Source organism: Chenopodium album, chromosome 3 (assembly GCF_948465745.1).
Source record: "Chenopodium album chromosome 3, dcCheAlbu1.1, whole genome shotgun sequence".
NCBI classification, from domain to species: Eukaryota; Viridiplantae; Streptophyta; class Magnoliopsida; order Caryophyllales; family Amaranthaceae; genus Chenopodium; species Chenopodium album.
Window position 1 is genome coordinate 69,473,102 of NC_137836.1, and position 12,968 is coordinate 69,486,069.

Below are 12,968 nucleotides of genomic sequence, written 5' to 3' on the forward strand. Positions count from 1 at the left end.
GTAAAATATTGTCCGAGATAGCTCTACCAGGTACAAAAGCATTTTGGAAGTGGCTAACCAAATCATTGATAACCTTCCTAAGCTTGTTTCTGATGCATTTGGAGATAACCTTATATATGATATTGCACAGACCTATAGGCCTTAGTTTATCCATATACTTTGGGCTATCACATTTGGGAATAAGAGAAATGTTGGTAAAATTGAATTCTCTTAAAATGTTTCCTGAGGATAAGGCTGATTTAACTGCCCTTATGACATCCTCCTTAACCCAGCTCCAGTGTTTTTGGAAAAAAACCTGTCGAAATTCCATCAGGCCCCGGCGCCTTCCATGGTTTCATGGAAAAAAGGGCGTTCTTTATTTCCCTGCTTGTGTAAGGCTTGGAAAGCAAGTCCTTTTGGTCTTCCGAAACGGCTGCAGTGATACCCTTGATGCCCTGTTTCACCTCGTCCTCTCTATTGTTGGCAAAAGGTTGGTTATTCTCACAGTACAAATTCTGGAAATAGGTAACTGCAACCTCTGCAATATGCTCCTCATCTGTAACCTAGACGCCACTTTCATCTTTTATCGTTTCCAGCTTATTCCTTGCTCTTCTCCCTTTGACGAAGTTGAAGAAAAATTTAGAGCAGGTATCCCCCGCATAGTTCCAGTTAAGTTTCGCTCGTTGTCAGAAGGCGGCCATATTTTCCGAGTACTTCTTCAATTGCTTACTAATTCTCATAAAGTCCTCAATTTTGCCTTCACTTTCTAGGAGCAACTGCACTTCAAGTAAATCATTTTCAAGTTTGTCCCAATCCCCGTTCCACTCGCTTCTCTTATCGACTGTTCAACGTTTAATTCCCAATTTTGATTCATTGATTTTCTTAGCAAGAGTGAACATTAGAGAGCCCCTTTACTCCTTGATCCATATTTCGCGAGCCACTTCGATACAAGCAGGGTAATTCAGACTCCAACTATCCAATTTGAATCCCCTCCTCTTTTTTGGAGACAGTTGTTGGGTTTGGAACACAATTGGAGCATGGTCTGAAATTTGGATCGGTTGGTGGGAGATGATCGAGTGTGGGAACAAGTTTAGCCATCTTGCATTCGCGTACCCCTTGTCAAGTCTTTCTAGAACTAAGTCATCACCATCCCTTCCATTTGACCAAGTGTATCTAGGACCTTGGAAAATTAAATCATGGAAATTATTTAGCTCTTTCCACTCATTGAAAGTATCAGCACCTCTAAAATTAGTAGCATTGTCTCCTGTTTTGTCCAAATGGGAATCCACTTGATTAAAGTCCCCAACTATTGCAATCGGTAAATTTAGGGATGGACTTGTCCATTGGTTGAGACAATCCCAAACCCCTCCACATTGTGAGGTGCAAGGTTCACCATACACCAGAATCAATCTCCATTTCCCATTAATAACATCATTCACGTTCACAACAAGGAAATTGACACACGAAAAAACTACATTAAAAAGGGACTTGTTTTTCCAACCTAGACAAAGTCCACAACTTAAACCCTTAGGATTGACACCTTTATAGAAATTAAAACCTAACCTCTAAGACAATCAAAGACTAAATCTGAATTACCTTAGTTTCCGCTAGAAAAACAAAATCTGAACCAAAAGACCCAACAAGTCTTCTAAGTTTAGGAATTATCAGGGTTGTTGGGCTTTTGATTCCCCAATAATTCCATAATAAACCGATCACTGAGGTGGAGGTGGTTGAATTGGGTCAACCACCGCAAGCCCATCACTTGCATAAGTTAGAGCCATGTAAGTATCGAAAGCAAAGGAAGCACCTGGCCCAGGCCCGTGCTTGGAGGAGGACAGCCCAACAGCTGAAGGTCCACCATAATCAAGGCCCTTCCCTTTCTTCTTTTTCCTAGTCAACAAGGAGTCAGCATCATTTTCAACGTAACTTCTTCCATAAATTGGATTGAGACAAGGTCAAGATCTGAAATTGCTTTCCTCTTCAAAGGGAAATTCTCCCATCTAAAGCGCCTCTTGTTCTTCCCCTTTTTGAAGCGACTGTTCCTCATCGACCTCCCTCTACGATCCTTCTCACCCCATCTAGAGAAGATAATTGCACTATTCGACATAGTCTCGGTTGGAGGAGGTGAATCAATTTCCCTGTTCCCAGAGATAACCACCTCAAAGCGTTCGATTTGTGGTTAAGGTCGTCGCAGCTGATGCTCCTCTTATGCACCAACGCTATTCTGTTCTAAATTGTTCTCCTCATCCACATCAACCTAAAATTCCCCTGCCCATGGTTGTAATGGGTCCTCCAGGATTTTCCCAGCTGCAAAAGTGTCTTCCTCTTCCTCACCCTGAAAATCCATTGGTTCGTACTCCGGTGTGTCGGGTTCCCCGATCTCCACCGCCCTTGGGTTGTTCTGGGAATCGAATTTGGTAAAGAACCTTTGGTTGTAGCTGGAATTATCCAACCTTTTACCAGCTATTTCGTCATTTAATTCCACCCTCGATTGTATCGCCGAACTTAAAATCTGATTCGTTCAATTTCTGGCCTTTATTGAGGAGCTAAGCCAAGCATGTTAGAATTCTGAAGAAGCAACTTGGGAAGCTGAGCATGATATGAAAAAGCGTTACCCGGAACTTTTCGACCAGGTATGCTAAGTTTCGAGGTCGAAACTTTTAAAGGGGGGGTAGAATGTAATACTAACTTAGCCTTTGTCATCGCGTAAGCCTTAGTTGAGAGCTAACTTTAAAGTTCGAGGACGAACTTTCGTTTTAAGAGTGAGTAGATGTAATACCCTAATTTTCTAGTAAGTTTAAACTTTAAATTTATAACTTATTTTTTTTTCAAATATATATATTAATAATTTTTTCTATTTTCGGATAAAAAAAAAATAAAAAAATAAAAAAATAAAACTAATTTTTGATCTTTACGGAAACTGATTTTGAAAACTGATAAAATAATTAAGTTGAAACTTATCTTTTCAATAGAAAATTGCAACAAACTCAATCTGAATTGAGTCTTATCTTATGAATATTCTAGAGAAATTCAACCTAAGCTTTCTAATATATATATATACACCAAAATCCTAAAGCTAATACTACACTCATCTCTTTCAATTTACCCGACCGACATTTCCGATTAATCCCTCGTCGGTAAGCCATGGTTCCTTAATTTGATACACTGATCATTAAACTTTTTCATGATTTCATGTCTTACCCACCCAATTTTTTTTGTAAAATTTTGGCTCTGTAATTGACGAACTGGAATTACTTTAAGAGAAGGGAGTTGTTTTCTTTCTGACAAAAGTAGAAAGCAATGAAACTTATTTTAGAGAAGGAAAACCTTGGGAGTTGGTGCGTGGGAATTGCAAACTAGGAGGAGAAATAGGTTGTTGATAGTGGGCCATTAGATTCCTCAAATAATCCTTTATACTTCTAATTTCTCACAACATATTTGATTTATGAGAATTCTTTCTCCTCGTGCTAGTACTAACTCCATTATTAACTATGCGAGACATACTAACTTAGTTTTACCATCTATTTATTTGTAGACGGGGGCTACTAGGTGAATGTTTCGGAGGTTATTTACCTTGAGATATTACGCACGATCAAGGTAATTTTCAATGTCCATCATCTTTAGAATCCCGCTAGGAAATTATTTTGAAATATTATGTGTCAAATACGTGCTTATGTAATTATATGTGATGAGTGTGCTATCGTATGATATTATGGAATCATATATATTATATATGAGTTTTCTATTTTGTGTACTAGTATATGTAATTTCGAAAAATATGATTATTTGTTATCGTATGAGTTTTTTTTAAATATAATCTTGGGAATTAGATGATTGATTATATATAATTGATGGTCTCTAAGGCCTATTGATAATCGAGTTATAATTAGTATTTCATGTGGAGCGACTATGTGCTAATAATATTGGAATTGAAATATTGTTACTTGGGATTAAATTGATTTGTGCAATGCTTGTGACCGGATGATGTAATCTAATAAAACGTACAGTGAAATTAAATTTAAGAAGGGAAATGAAACCCGAAAGGGTGAAGAACAGGTTGCCCACTAGTAGTTATGGTTGCTACTAGTTGGTTTAAATTATTGTATATTGATGTTAGTCTTCCTCCTAATCACTGGGTATTAGTGAGGGGTGTGCACACTAGATAGGGACATTTTGTTTATTTCATGGCCATTTGGGGTAATGCGCGACCCTCTGTAAAGTAGGTGGTGACAGGGACTAGTCCCGGCTTACTGGTGTAGGCGTCGTTCGAAGTGCGCCTACGTTAAAAGTATGTGGTGAATATGCTTGGCACTCATAGGAAGTGGGAATTGACATAATACGATAAGGGACAAGGAAAGTAGGGAGCCGCCAACAAGATTTTAAGGAACTTGTAAACCGTTCACGGATCATTAAAGGCAACCACGATAAAGGGACAACGATAGGCAACAACGATTGACCCGTGAAGGTTACACCCCATTCATAATCCATGAGATTACTAACTCCATATGGTTCGGAACCACGAAAGGAGGATCGGGGATGATGGTACGAAGTGAGTCATGGAGTCACATTCGCCCGTATTGGCCTCTACTCGATTCTTATAGTGAAAAGCATTCCTGCGATCTCAAAGGCATACAAACAAAGATTCAATTTGCTGCAATCTATTATTAAGCTAAATTGGTTGAACATTAATGCAACATATTATTCTAAAATATTGGTGATCACTTGATTTAATAACAAGATTAAAAAGGAACCTAAACCGGTTGTCCAAATTATCTTATTAGGTGTGATTTTCAATTACATATTCCCTTTAAACATGCAATATGGTGATCATAAAAATAATAGAATAAACATTAATATTGAAACCAATTTAATCACAATTCCAACAACATAAAATCGTTAGAAAAATAATAATAATAAAAGGAACATGATCCTTACTTTGATTCTGTTTGTTTGCAACTACAAAATAATAAACGAGTTAGTAACTTCAAGGAAATAATAAAACAATAACTAAATTAAATTAAATGAAATAAAGTTGATTTTGGGGCCAAACCCTCAAACAGTTCTACCTTTCACGCCTTGGCTTAAGGACAGAACCTCGAGTAAAATATGGACTCCTTTGAGTGCTTGAAGAAGGAATTTTGAAGTGAAAAGGGTAGGCTAGTGTTTAGGTTAATAGCATAGAAGAGAGAAAATAAAAATAATAAAATTCTCGGTGCCCCGTACATCAGAAATGAGGGGGTATTTATAGGGAAAATGTGCTGAGGGAGCACACGGAACCCTAAAATGATAAAAACCCTAAAAAAGTATCCCGTGACACGGTCAGAATGTACCGTGACACGGGAAGCTCCACCGTCAGACGATACACTTTCCCGTGACACGGTACACTTTTAGAGTGACGCGGGAAATTTTCAGAAAACGGGATGAAAAACGCGTTAAGGGTTTACGCGGAAAGGACACGGAATGTCCCATGTCACGGCAGACCTCCCGTGTCACGGGAAGTACCACCGTCAGACGGGAAGGATTCCCGTGACACGGTGGCAGTCTGCCGTGGCGCGGGAACTTCCAGTCCATTTTCCGTCTAAATTCATTTTTAACCCTAATTTCTTTCGGCTTTTTAAGTGCCGATTGATAATTTCGGGCTTTTTCTGGCTTTTATTATTCGGGATAAAATAAGAAAATAATTAAATAAAAGGTTTGGGCCAAAAATAAATGATAAAACAATAAAATAAAAAAGGTTTGGGCTTAAAATTAATTAATAAGTTTGGGCTGAAATTAAAACTATGCTTTTACCAAACATCAAGACTAATCCATGGACCGTTCAAAAGTATGAATTTAATAAAATACGATTTTTTAAGCACTCTCGGGATTAAATACTAAACCCGACCAATAGTGGCGGTGAAAGGTTATTTATCATCGGGTTTGGTTTTGGGGAGACATTTTTAGGTGTCTACAACTGGCGTTCTCTTTCCCTTTCTTAAATAAATTAATAATATGTTATGTGACTATTTGAACTTGGTTGAGTATTAAAATATTTATGAGACTATATTATGTATAAAATGTTTTGAACTAAAATGATCTATTTTACGGGATGGAGTTGGAATTACTCAGTTTATCTGATTTTTGGGAGTTTTCTCTCTTTTCTTGTTTCTGATTTATTTTGCAGGTTGGTAAAAAGGTACTCGGTTACGTGTGAGGAGACGTTAGAATAATCACGTAGCTAAGACAATTTAGTTTATTTCCGAATTTAATTATTTCCTTTCAACTATTGGTTTCAAAATAATTGCAGTTTTGATGTAATGACTATTTTAGTTTGCCACAACTTAGACTACTTAGTTTATTTAAATATTATGTTATTTTTGCTTTGCATTTATTTTCTACGGAAAATAAGTGTAGCAGTAACACTTCCAGAGTTCGATGGTTGGGTTTTTTTTTAAAGTTAAAGGTTACTCTGAATGTTTTTTTTTTTAAAAAAAAGACTCGAATTTTGGGGGGTGTTACACTATGTTACCGGCACCTGACTAGCAGCAGCCGCGTTCTGGTACGGATCCCCACTCAATAAATTGTTCTGAGCGTTGTCATTAGCTGCTGCTGTCGATTCTTGCGCTGTCGCTGAGGTCGTGAGAGGATTGGGGCCACCACCCACCTCTACTTCCATGGCAACAGGCTTGTTCTGGGGATTTTCCAGCGGCTGTGACTGCGCTGGTACTCCTTGATGGCCCACCACAGGGCCCCTAAACGTGCCCCCTATTGAATTGTTGACCTGGTTGAACAGTCCTTCCTCCGTTCTGAACACCCAAGTCAAAGTCCACCAGAATATCTAACGGCCTGAAATTTGGCATTGGCGGTCTTTTAGGTTCCTCCACAAGCCGTGCCCTGGTGGTGATTGTGCACTCCGACGAGGGGGTGGCCCTCATGTCCTGAGTGAACATCGAGAAACTCTCCTCGGTTTTCATTATTGGAATTCCCCTCATAAGATATTCCATCATCTTATGATCAACGTCAAGCTTAATTTGGTCTTCATGTCTTGTGCATCGAGTGTACTTGTGCCCAATTCTGCCGCACCTTGTGCAATACTTGAAAAGGTTCTCATATCTTAATTGTATCCAAATGATGGCATCATCATCCAATTTTAAGAAGAACCCTGGGATAAGAGGTTCCCCCAAGTTTATCAAGACATTGATCCTTAAGTAATCGTTCTGGGGAATGAAATTTGGCTCCAAATCAATTTCAAATGGCATTCCTAGTAGTTCACCAACCGTTTCCGCCATGTGAGAGTTAAGGTATTCACATGGTAAGCCGCAAATTTTGACCCAGAACTTGGCTCTTTTGAACCTTACTGTCTGTGGGACTTGATTTGGCCACCAAGGAGAGAAGACCATCAAGGCCCCATCGAAGCCTGCTTTCGTCATTGCAAGCATCTCCCTCTTGTCTTCATTGTTAGAGCATTTGAAGACATAGAGGTCATTCATTTAAGAAACCTAAATGTAGCCTTTTTTCCTCCATCTATTATTAACAAAGTGTCGAATGGAGTTGACACTTAGACTAAGATAATCCATTAAGTAGCCATATACACATTGTTTCCAAAAGGACCTACTCCCCTGCGCTGTATTAGAATCGAGTTCAGCCAGGGGAGCAGCTCTGTTAATATTATTAGTAGCATTTGGGAGATTGGTGGCATTTGGTTGGTTATTCATGATGTTGAGTAGCAGAGAAACAAAGCATAGAAGGAGAAAAAAGGTAATTGCAGAAGGAGGGGTTGTGAAGTGGTTGTGAGTAAGGGTTTGAATTTATACTAGCCACCATATCAAGGAGGCGTTTCGAAATCTTTTCTCGGTGAGGGTGTCCAAAGCATGCAAATTAGCTTTGGATAACACAAATTACAACCGTAATAGAATTACCACTCCGTAAGATGAAAACATCCACTAACACATGATTCTGTTAAAAAATAGACACTATGTGACTAACAGAGCACAAAGAGAAGGAGAGAGGGGGTTAAACGGCGTTAACTGGAGTGTTGTAAACTTAACTCTCTTAAAATAATGAATGATTACACTATGGAAAAGATATTGGCCTTTTGGGGGGGGGGGTGCCAGTAGAATGTGCCAAGTGGCAGCTCAGGGTGAAGGGAAGCTAGAAAGTTAAAACTAGGGGTGTTAAAAATCATCCGATCCGAAATATCCGATCCGAAAATCCGATGACCCGATCCGAAATTTCGAATATCCGATCCGGTATTTAAGGTTTTGGATATTTCGGATCGGATATCCGAAAAAAATTTCGAATTTTCGGATCGGATACGGATCGGATTTTGTTCGAAAATTTTAACTACCCGATCCGAAAACCCGACTATCCGATCCGAATATCCGTCTATCCGATCCAAAAATCCGGATATCGGATCCGAAAATTCGGATATCCGAAAATTTCGGATCGGATTCGGATCACAATTTCTCCGATCCGAAAATTTTGGATATCCGAATTTTCGGATCGGATATCCGAAATTGAACAACCCTAGTTAAAACCGTAGGCACAACTTACCTCAAAAAGAAATGATGAGCCAAAAGTAATTAAGTGAAGAAAAATGGGTGGCAGCCACTACTAACCAAGACACTAAAAAGGAAAACTCTATTCCTAGAGTGAGAAGCTCTATATTAGAGAGAGAAACTTCCAATCTGTAACGTTTTATTCGCTTAGGATAATTAATAATAATTTTTATCCTGGTGTGTCCTTCAATATTTTTTTTTATATTTCTTATTAGAAAATCTTTTGTAAGTAATTTTTTTTTTTAACAAAAATCGAGCCTAGCAAATTTTATTAATCAATCGAATGGTGTAAATCCATCCATTACAAAATCAGAGATGCCCAAAGGAACCTCTTCCATCCAAACTCTAAGCTCATCAAAAGAAAAACTTAATTTTGCTAGCTCATGAGCAACCCGGTTGCCCATCCTCTTCACAAATGAAAACGAAAATGCTTGACCTCGAAGGACAAGGTGTAAATATCATTGACCACAAGGCCAAAATCAGTAGGAGGAGCTCTTCCTTTGACTAAATGATTGTGAAGCTTCAAACAATCTGTTTCAAGACACACCATATTAAACCCCGAGTTAAGAGTAATTGCCAAGGCGTGCCGTACGTATTGCTAAGGCCTCAGCTACATCAGTCGCTGTAATCCCCCGTATTTTTTAAATATTTTATAAATGGAATTTTATTTTATTTATAATATTTATTTGTTATTTTCCGGAATTTAATTTCAAAAGTTTCAAATTATTAATCTGGGTCGAAAATTATTTGAACAAATTATTTTATGCACCTTTATTCTACAATTTATGTCCAATCAAACAAGCCTAACCCATTTGTTTACTTAATTGACCCATTATTTTTTATGAGGCCCAATCTTCATATTTACCCTAAAACATTATCCCCTATTAATATCCCATTAATCCCCAAAATTTTCCCACACAAAAAGGTTAGTCTTATTTTCTCCTTTGTTTTATTAATTTGTATAATTATAATTATTGATTTATGGGTTTTGATTTATTGTTTGAAATTAATTTAATTAGTATCAAATTATATTTTGATGATTAAATTTGAGAATTTCAGATTTTATAAATATCATAATTTTCAGATTTTGTAAATTTTATAACCTAGGGTTTTTAATTATTGAAAATCATGATTTTAGGGTTTTTATGAACAATTGATTTAGGGCTTTTATAGTAATGATGTTTTGAAATATTGGTGATTATAACTAATTATTAGTTTAACTTAATTCCAGATTATTTTGAACATGTAATTCGTGTTTTAATTTTTAGATTTACGTTCGTTAATATTAATCCCGTTTTAATCCCGATTAGGTTCTGAACTCATCCGATTTTGATAAAAAAAGTAGTGTTTTCCATGTAGAAACAACGTTTTAAGAAAGACTCACTACATTTGGTAGTGAGCACCACCCTCTCGTGGCCAAATTCAGCCTTTAAATATGATTTTCGGGCAGTTTTTGATTTTAACGAAGTTTTTTTATACTTAAAATATTCCTTGAGTTTGATTGATAAAATTAATTATGTTTAAAGTTAATTAAGCATAAATATATGTTTTTATTGAAGTTTTAAGTGTTGGAAATAGTTTCTAAGTATTACTTTTGATGTTTTATAAAGAGGGTTTAATCACCCATTAAAAAGGGAGATTATTAGGGGTTTTAAAATAATTTTAAGATTTTTATTAAACTTTAAACTTGCTGTAATTTCATGTATAAGAGTGTATTTTAAGGTTTTTATGAAGAAAATTTAAAGAACTATATATAAGCCTTTAATTTTAACTAAAGGGAAGGTTTTAAAGTGTTGTTTGATTTGGATTTTGAAGGTTTTAAAGTAAGTTAGTATTGCTGTAAATTTGATTGATTGGGTATTGATTGAGATGTTATTGTTTGGTTTAGGAGAGGAGTTTATTGAAGGTGATTTCTAGTTTTAAAGTGGCCAACCGAATTGTTTACACAAGGTACGTACAAGTTACGAAACCTTGCTTGTAGGTGCATGTTTAAGGACGGATTGAGAACTTAGTATCATGTATAGGGTTGATTGGGTTAAATTGTTTGGTTATACATTGTGAATTTCAAATGATGTGCACTATTTTATATTGCAAGTATTATTTGTGCTCTAATTATGCAAGGTGCGCTTAAAGGCAAAGGTATGTGATTGGTGTAAAGATTAATTTATTACTTATTCATGATTATGCAAACAGGATGAGTAAAGGAAGAATTCAAGTCTTATAAGACGAGGTTAAGGTTTTGGGGTGCCTTATGCACTTAAGGTGTTTATACACCGAGGTAGTTAAAGGAATAAATAATAAATGTAGCTTGTCACTAATAAATCAAGAATTGAAATTGGAAAGTTGTTTTACTTGATTGAATTGATATTGGATTGATTGTATTGTTTGCATATGAGTCATCACCAAGTCTAAACCTTTAAATCACGTAAAGTGCAAGATGGATGAGCAATAAAACTCTGGATTGGTGCACATCTGGAGTAATGACAATCAGGGGTTGGGGTACACGGGGTATTAGCCGTGCACTTTTATCGAGGTCGTCTGATCTACGAGTCTCCTATTTCAAATATTTTTTTAAAACTAGGAGTTATGTGAGATCTCATACTAACTACGGTCACGGAGTCGCGCCCGTGGTCGTTCGATGTTTATTGATGTTTCCGAAAGGAGGCATGAGGTTTTTCTTTTATTGATGTTCCAAATGGAGCATGGGTTGGACAACCTTGTCTATTGCGTAATCTAATGAATAAAAATAATGATTTACCTATTATTAATTAATGGAGTCTTAGTATTATAAATAGTTGAGTCATGTGCCGAGTCTATAAACTAATGATGCGTAATGGTTGATTATTAGTAGCATGTTAAGGATTTCTTTTATGTTTTGCAGCTTGTATGTACTCAGCTTTGCTGATTGCGTGCTTTGTGTGTCTTTCTTTGGTCATGACCTTCACCTTTCAATGACCCTGTGACGATCCAATTTTTACACTTGTAATATTGGGGAGAAGATTAACCACAGGTTCTTACATACGCAACATTCACATCAGGGTTGTGGGATTTTGAGTAGAGAGTTGGTTATTATTCGCAGTTTATTTCTTTTCATAAGTTTGAATTTATTTAAACTCTGGTTTTATTTATTTACTACTTTTGTGGGGTTTTGAATAAGGGCCTTAATGGTTCCAAGTTTTATGATTCAATTTGGTTTTGGTTATTGGTTTTGAAACTTATTTATAACTGAGTTAGTTTTTCCGCAGCTAATTTCTGATATAGCCTTAACGTTTGAACATGTGGCGGTAGCACGCCAGTAATTCTCTTGGATTTTGTTCAGGGTATTTACAGGTTTTATGAGAGAATTATTGTGGTGTTACATCCTCAACCTTTCCACTCAACCTTAGACATGTCGAGACCACAACATCGCTGCATCAGAATTGATCTTGATCGTGCCTTGAGGGGGGGGGGGGGGCAGCCATTTGGATTCCAGTTGTTGCGGATTTGATTTTGCGTTAGTATCCTCCTTTTCTCGTTCATTGTCTCCAACAATGCCCACAACCTTGTAAATAATGTCACCCGTCTCTTTTCCTACCTTCATACACCCACACATTCCTTCTCAACCAAACCCTCATAGAATACTCCAAAATAAGTTCCACCATGAGGGGTCTTTGTGGCTTTTGTGCACAGAACAACACCAATATCTAAAAGAATCACCAATATAATTCTCCACCACTAGCCTCAAAGGAGAAAATTACCAAATTCTCTTAGCATCCTCACAAAAAATCAGCATATGGAGAGTACTCTCAACCGAGTTACCACACATAGGACAATTTGTATCCAAGTGCATACCTCGTTGAGCCAGGCTAAGACGAGAAACCACGACACCCTTTAAAGCACGCCACCCAAAAAAATTAATTTTGGGAGGGACCTTAGCATCCCAAACAACAGACCACTTAAGCTTACAAGCCACACTAGAAGTCAAGGCCGAATTATTTTTTTGCTCCATGGTAAGTAAGTTGTAAGCACTTCTAATAGTGTAAGCTCCATATTTTGTGAAGTGCCACACCCAAGTTTTCTTCCTCTCAAACATGGGGATAGGAATGTTGCAAATATCATTTATCTCTATAGCGGAGAATCTGCCAGCAAGAACATCAACATTCCATGCATTATTAAGCCACAAGTCACGCACAAACACCGGCTCACCATCCTCAAAACTTTGTTCTGAGCCCACCTTAAATTGAGCTAGGTTGGGAACCCATGGGTCTTTCTATATATGGACTATAGACCAATTGCCAATTGACTTCCTTGCACCTTTTTCTATGACATCTCTTGTCCCCATAAGCAACCTCCAAGTATAACTCGAATTCAAATTCACCTTTGCTTCCATTAAGGATGTGTGAGGGAAATACTTCCCTTTGAGAACTCTAGCAACAAGAGAGTCTTCATTCACCATTATGCGCCAACTTGCTT